Source organism: Amaranthus tricolor, chromosome 9 (assembly GCF_026212465.1).
Source record: "Amaranthus tricolor cultivar Red isolate AtriRed21 chromosome 9, ASM2621246v1, whole genome shotgun sequence".
In the NCBI taxonomy this organism is placed as follows: domain Eukaryota; kingdom Viridiplantae; phylum Streptophyta; class Magnoliopsida; order Caryophyllales; family Amaranthaceae; genus Amaranthus; species Amaranthus tricolor.
This window is the reverse complement of record NC_080055.1, coordinates 28,786,821-28,795,032: the sequence shown is the minus strand read 5'-3', so window position 1 is coordinate 28,795,032 and position 8,212 is coordinate 28,786,821.

Here is an 8,212-nt window from a genome sequence, read left to right as displayed (position 1 = left end):
TAGTACAGTTTAATGTGATATTGTTCTCCTTACTTCATTGATGATTAGTATAGTACTCCTTTTTTTTTTTCTTCTTCTTTACTTTTTACCTAAATTTTGAGTTTTAATATCTTTAACTACGCATTATAAAAAATTATAAAAATATATAATAAAAAAATATACATTAAAACGAATTAACGAGATCTCACATGCATGGATATATTTTATAATCTATATATGTCTTAAAAATTTTAATCAAATTTTTCTCTTCAAAATTAAATATTCTAAACAGGAAGAACATTGGGAAACAGATGGAGTATATGTTAAATACGCTTTATATTTTATAATTTAATTATTTTTTTATATTATATGAACTACAATTTACTATTAATAGGAGATTTAAACAAAAAGACTCGATCCAAAATCTCAGCTAGAATCATGGTGTAATGACTAAGTAAGTTAGTATATCAAAATGGTTATTTATGTGATAATTATGGATATTAACAAGTCAAAGTTTAAATAGAAGAATAATTGAATTAACTCTCAACATTTTATTTGAATTTTAGTCGATTTTTACGTTTTTTCAAAAAATACGTTTAGACTGAATTAACTCTCAACATTTTATTTGAATTTTAGTCGATTTTTACGTTTTTTCAAAAAATACGTTTAGACTGAATTAACTCTCAACATTTTATTTCAATTTTAGTCGATTTTTACGTTTTTTCAAAAAATACGTTTAGACTTAATATTTCTAATGGAGAAGCTACTCTTATATTACAAGAAAATAATAAATGCATCATTGATCCATATTTTCAATAAGTCGTTTAAATTTTAATGTCTAATGGGCTAAAAAATAATTTGAATTTAAAAATATTTCAACTAAATATTTTCCTTTTTACGAAAACATGCATAGAAAACGTGGTTAGAAAAATATTTTTCTTTGAATCTATTTTTTCCATTTGTTGTTTTATAATTCAAGGGACTTAAAATGAAAACTTACTGATTGCAAGTTAAAGAGTTGTTCTTCAATTAACAAACATATTCAACTACAAATGAAAAGAAAATCAATGTCTTTATCTTCCTTTGAATTTCTCATCAAACCAAAAAGAAATTAATTATCATTTATTTTTATATTTAAATATAATTTTTTATAAAAAAATTATTTTTCGTCAAATCAAACACTCTAAAAACCGTGTGATTGGCTAAATGTTTTAAATTACGGCTCAAACAAACACGAGGGCGGAAATTAGTTGGCAAAAGTTGAGTCAAAAAGTGGGCCCCTTATGTCAAGCACGCGTGCAAGGTTAAGAGCGGGACCCATCTAATTAGGACTTCTTCACAATCTTTGTGGTTCAACGGTGTCATAGTGTGACTATTATATTTTGGGGGTTGGTTTATATGTATATATTTAGGCTATTAGAATTATCATTTATAATTTTAAAATAATCAACTTAAAAAATTAACTAATTATATAATGTGTATTTTATCGTGAAATGATTTTATATAATATAAAATATTTTTTATTGGTATAAAGTTAATTTAGAAAAAAATAAATAAATAAAATTGAATTCAGGATTTTACCTTGAAAAATAATATTTATTCTCCAATTATAATAAAATTCCACTCATCATTTTTATGCAAAAAAAATTTCCTAACCACAATAATGAAAAAAAGTTCAAAATATTTAATTGACAAAATCCCGATTTGATAATGATGCGTAAAGCGTAATGATATTACCGTGTTTACTTTTAAATGAATTTACACCCAATTTATTACCTTTAATTTATATTTTTCTATTGTTTGGTTTATTTGGTTATTCTTGCACTAAATAGTTGATAACCGTTTTCATATTTTTGCTCTTAGTTTGGTCCATATTTTGGATTAAAATGTCATCACTAATTGTATTAGAGATAGTGTAACGGTGACTGTTTTTATTGGGCTGATCCAATATACATTTTTTGTCTTAAAGTGATCACTTATAATTTTAAGAAAATCATTTTTTTATAATTTTAGAGTGATTACTTATAACTTTAAAACAATCACTTACAATCTTAAAGTAATGAATTAAAAAAATGGACTAATATATAGGTCCGTCTCATAGTGAACGATCGCATATAAGACGAGCTGAAATGTGATAGACTTGATAGCCTTGTTCCAGTTATAATTATGTTGGTAATATGCTTAATTTTAATTTCTATTTTAATCGTCATCATTATAGTCACTATATTTCTTTCATAAAAGTTATGATAAAAATTAAAAAAATGATAGAAAAAAGGTAGATCATATATACCCTTATAAAAAAAGTTATGATAAAAATTAAAAAAAATGATAGAGACGGTAGATCATATATACCCTTATAAAAAAAAATGACATTGCAACAATCATATTTGCGGCCCGAAAAAAAATGCAAATGATACTTCCTTCTATTCATTTTAGGTGACCTATTTACTTTATGCACTCTATTCAATGTATTTATTCAATTTTTAATGTATCGAGTTATGTATAATTAAAAATTATAAAAAGTTGATACTAATAATCTTTACATAAAAACGAATCAAATAAGATCTCACATGACTATGTTTTAAGTTATAGATTAATAATAAAATGTAATTTAATAGTGATAGATAAATAGTGTCTCAAAAGTAAATAGTACACCTAAAATAAATAGGAGGGAGTATAATTTTTATGGTAGTTATATTTTATAATAAAATTGAAATTTTAAGGGTTTGACCAATGAGTCAATATTATACTAATTATGAGGATGTGTTGGAATGATTCATGAGTCTAGTCTAAACAAGTTGAGTGCATAGTTGTTTAACTTAAGACGTCTAGTTAACAAATCTTTAAAATTTTGTCAATATAAATATATTTTTCTATTACAAGAAACTTCCTTCATTTTATAATAGTTGCAGTTATTATTTTTTTTCACAATATCTTTACTATTTTTATTTTTGGCAAATTAAAAGCAACTTAATAATTTTTTAGTTTACCCTATTTATTTTCATTTATTCAAAAAAAAAATTACTTTTAAATAATTTTTCTTAATCTTTGTGCTGCAATCTAAAAATGCAACTAATTCAGAAAAAAAAATACAATTTTTATTAAATTTATTGGTTACTAATAAATTATTTGGTAATAAGGGGTAAAGAGACAAATGGGTCAATATAAAGAGATTAGGTCATGTATCTATCAACCCATTGTATCTTCTCTTCGTCCACATACCAAGTTAAGGAATGTTCCCTTCTTAAATTGATTGCTTCATTTAATTGGTTTTTTTTAATTAAAATATAGTGATAGTGATCATGTCATGCCTTCTGACTCCTCTACCATACCAACATAACATAGGAGTAGTTCATACATGTTTAGTCATATAATTAATAATTTGAATTATGTTAAATAATAATTAAGATATTCATTTATTAACACTCAAAAGAGGTTGAACTAAAACAAAGTTATTAACTAATTAATAAAAGTCAAACAACTGAGAATATACTTGCTCAATCTTTTTCTTGATGAGACAGTTACTTAACCACCAAAAAAATATTTGAAATCCTCCATCTAATTAATAAATTATTCAATTCTAGATATTTCTAATTGTATATAATTAAAAATTAAAAATTTATATTATTAATAAAATTTATATGAAAACGAATTAAAAAGAATCTCACTCGACTATATTTTGACTTATATATTAGAAATAAAATATATTTTAAGAATGACACATAAATAGTTTAAAAAAAATAACACGTACAAATTCTTAAAGAATACGCTATTATGGTGAGATTATCTCTATCAGGCTGATCCATATATATTTAGTCTATTAAAGTGAATCATTTATATATTAAAGTGGTCAATTAGAAAAATTGACTATTTATATGAGTCTGTTAGCGAAACAATCAATTATAAAAGTATCTGAAAAAATATAAAATGGGAATATTGGTATGAATTGGAGGGCATATTAATTTTGTACACTAGTTAGTCCTTATCCATAAACTAGGATTTCATGTAGTATCAATAATGTGTTAGCTAGAGATTAAACAAGTATTTGAAGTTTACTGAATGTTTCAAGCTCTTAGATACGTAAATATTATATATTTTAATTCATAGGAAGAGTTGGAATAGAGTAAGTCTCCCACCCCTCTATTATCGTATTCAATGGAGTTTATCTCAAGTTGCTATATGCTACTCCCTTCGTTGTTTTTGATCTTCCACTTTGAGTTTTTCATACATATTAAAAAAGATAGAATCTTTGGGTTGTAGTGGGTATTATTTTAATTAAATAGTAGTGTGAAGTAATGATTGTATTGGAAGTATGAGGTTTTAGTGGGTATTATTTTAATTAAATAGTAGTGTGAAGTAATGATTGTATTGAAAGTATGAGAGAGAAAATAATTATAAATAAAAGAAAAAGGGTACATTAAAAGAAAAGTGGGGTTTTAAGGGGTAAAAGTGGGATAAAAACTTTCTAAAAATAGAAAGTATTCTAAAGTAGAAGAATTTTTGAAACTACCCGTTATAGTAATGTGGAAGATCAAAAAAGAACGGAGGGAGTAATAGTTTAGGTCTCGATTCTAATGTTTAGACAAATTTTGGATATTTTATCTTAATTCAAATGAATTTTGATTTTTTTTAAATATAATTAAATATATTGAGGATTTGACTTGATTTTCATATACGAGATAATTGCATGTTAGATCGGATGATACTTAATTTCAATAATAGGAATAATTTCAAACTCAACTCTACTAATGATTTACCTTATTTCATCAATAAAATTACAAATCTATTATAGAATGAATAAGTTGATTTTTTACTCATATGATTTGAACAAATAATATTGATTATGCATAAAAATTCACTTGCACCTATCAAATACAGATCGTAGATTCAATCGATTCAGATATTATAATGGTATCTTCAAAAAAATCCAAGATAGTACAAAAATTAAAGTTAAATAACTTTGGAATCGCAAGTGATTTTCCTAAAATTAGATTTTAAATAAGGTAAATATTATCATCTAATTAACTATCATCTATTAAAATATTGACATGTAATTAACTATCTTCAGATGATGACATTTGTCATTTTTCAATATTTTTATTAATATGTATGATATAATTGTAACATATATTACTCAGGGGATTCTTTTTTTTGAGCATTATTTTAATATGATTCATCATCTTGTGTAAAAAATTCAAAACAAATTAATAAATATAACAAAATGAGAACAATGAAGAAAATATTAAGTTTAAGAACTAAAAATTCATAATGAATTAATTATCATGGAAAAGGGTTAGTGTTGTTGGCTCAAGATACTCAAAATCAAAACAGCTAGGCTCAACATCTTCGGATTTCTGAGACATATCTTAAGTTCAGCCCATTAAAGATTAATGTCTAGTTACTGTATTTTTAATGCATACTTATATTATTCTTAATGTTACTTATCGTATCCTTAATATCTACTTTTAATATCTTAAGTGTTTACTTACATCATTTTTAAAACTTACTTATAATATTAAAAAAAAATATATAATAACCGGGTCGGCCCAATTAGAGATGGTTACAAACTGTGAAATCAAAATTACTAATAATGCTGATGTCATATTGATGCAGTGCTGAGGTATACAAAAGACACACTTCTACTTCGGAAAAAAATACATAAAAAAGAAAAAAGAAAACCTTGATTGATGAGGATTGATCAGAGTTCTAAGAGGCAATCAGAAGACAGAGTTTAGTGATCATTAAATCATTACATTAAAGACAAAGAGACCCTAAAATAAAGATGCTCACGTGACATAGTTTGTTGTCACGTGTTATGGGCCCACAATCATCATAATGTAGCAAAGAGCAAAAATTAAATACAAAATTCGTGTCGTGTCGACACCATTGCCCACAAGCTATGTTGCAATGGGCAATGTCGCTAATGAATCGTACCATAGAGTTTCATTCACCCTCATACAATAGCCTACCGCATAATATGAGCATGATGATCCATTGATCGCGCTACTTGTCACAACAATTTTTTTTTGTCGAAATTGTATAGAATAGCGAGCTTCTTAAGTCATTTTAGTGGGTCATATTATCAGTGATTTATATGTCAAATTGAGTCAATCTCATAAAATAGTGATCGTTGTGGTACGACGATGACCCATTGCGATAATTAGCGAGTCGTATCATGTTGTGTCAAGCCATAAGCAAGTTATGCACGCATGTTTATATACCCATGCCCAGCTTATTATGAATTATGTGGTTGTTTTTAAGTTTATTTTATCCTCAATATTATGGTCTTATTAGATTCATAAATGGTTTTTTGTTATGTGTTTGGTTGATTTTGAATTGTTGATTGATTCAAAATCAAATAGTTTGTTTAGTAAATGAATAGTTTGTCGACTAAAGAACAACTTAGGTTAAAATAAAAATTATTCTATATCAGTTTTTTATTGATTTGTTTCGTCTATTAACTCATTTTTTTCTAATAAAAAAACAAAACTTTCACCAAGTACATTTCATTTCTTCTTCTCACCTATGATTCCATTTGGCAATTGTTCCCAAAATGTAAGGAACATAAAAAATAAAAAAAATTAAAGAAAAGACAATCGTTTGTGACCATATGTGTATGCGTAATTGATGTACTCTTTTAGGGTTCTTGAATTGTGTGAATTAAACACCCATATAGGCGCCGCCCCCAACACTTTTAAATTGTAACGGGTTCAATGGAAAGTGATATTAACATTTTTATTCGGATTAGATCAGAGAATTAATTACTTATAAGTCGTAAAGTCAAAACTCATGTTATAAGGGAGAGAATAAATAATTTTTTAAGTAATAAAAAAAGTGATATTAATACTCTTAATTAGAAGGCATGTCAATGCTACACATATAAGATAATAAGAAAAACGTATTTTAAGGAAGATATCATCGATTGTTATTTCATGCATCCTCCAAGTAACAATACCACGTGCAAAATGTTCACCATAAAGTTGACTAAATTATTAAAGAGTTGAAATGCGTATCCTCATCACAAACCAATTTAGAGTTTGTTTAATTTTTTTTTAATTACACTTAGGGGTGTTTGGTATGAGAATATAAAATGTAATGGAAAGGAAAATGATAAAGACGAGTAAGGGTAAGGGTATAGGTTGTAGTTATATGTTATTTGGTATAAAAATCTAAGGGAAACACTTAATTGATCATAGAAAGAGAATTTGTTACTTGACATAAATGGATGGTAACAAAGTCAGAGTATACATTACCCTCAATAAACAGATTGGGTTAACCTAATATCATACCAAACAAATATGTGAAGTAATGGTAATTGAATCCCTTACTTAGTATTAAAAAGTTCATATCAAACACTCCTTAGATTGACGGATTCAAAATCGTTTCTAAAAGGTAATATTTACTTTTTAATTCAGACGAGAAAACCTCATTCTATTATTTTATTTAAATCATATGATTAATCATGATTAGCTTTAGACCACTTTGGTGGGTTTGCCATGGACGAATTATTGACTTATAATCATTCAACACTAAAAAACAATAGAACATTCTCTTACACTAAATTCTATAACCCAAGTTTGTAGATCTCATTCAATACTTTGGGTCGCCCCTTTTGACGTCTTTGTTTTTGATCACACCAATTATTTCATTTTCTATGAAAAGAAAGATTAAAATATTAAATGCTTTTTGATTTATGTTAAGATTTGCGTAAAGTTTTTTAAAATTGATGCAATACCTGAAATCGAGTATGATCTGATTCAATTTAAAATAGTCAGTATATAAAAGTTAAATTTGAATTGGCAAGATATTTATATGTACTTAAGAATTATTTTTAATTCGACTCAAAATATAATACTCAAAACCCGGACACTCATATAAACATTTCTAGATGTGGGAAGTAAGTTTAGCTTGCGTATCTCAATTTAGCTAGCTAAGGTAGCACACTTTCTTAGAACAAGTCTAACAAGAGTAGTAGTGGATAGGATTTACACAAGCTTGTGATCAATTGAAGTCTATAAATAATTAAATTAATAAAGGGGCTAATGAGATTATTCTAGAAGTACTTTTAAAGAACACCAACTTAATTGAAAAGTATACTATAAATAAAGTTGACAAATTTGTTAGAGGGTTTGTGTACATTAAACCCGCATAAGAGAAGAATTAGTTGCATACAAATTCAATGAGATTCCATCTAATTGGTGATAAAGGCAATAGTCAATTAAACTTATATGTT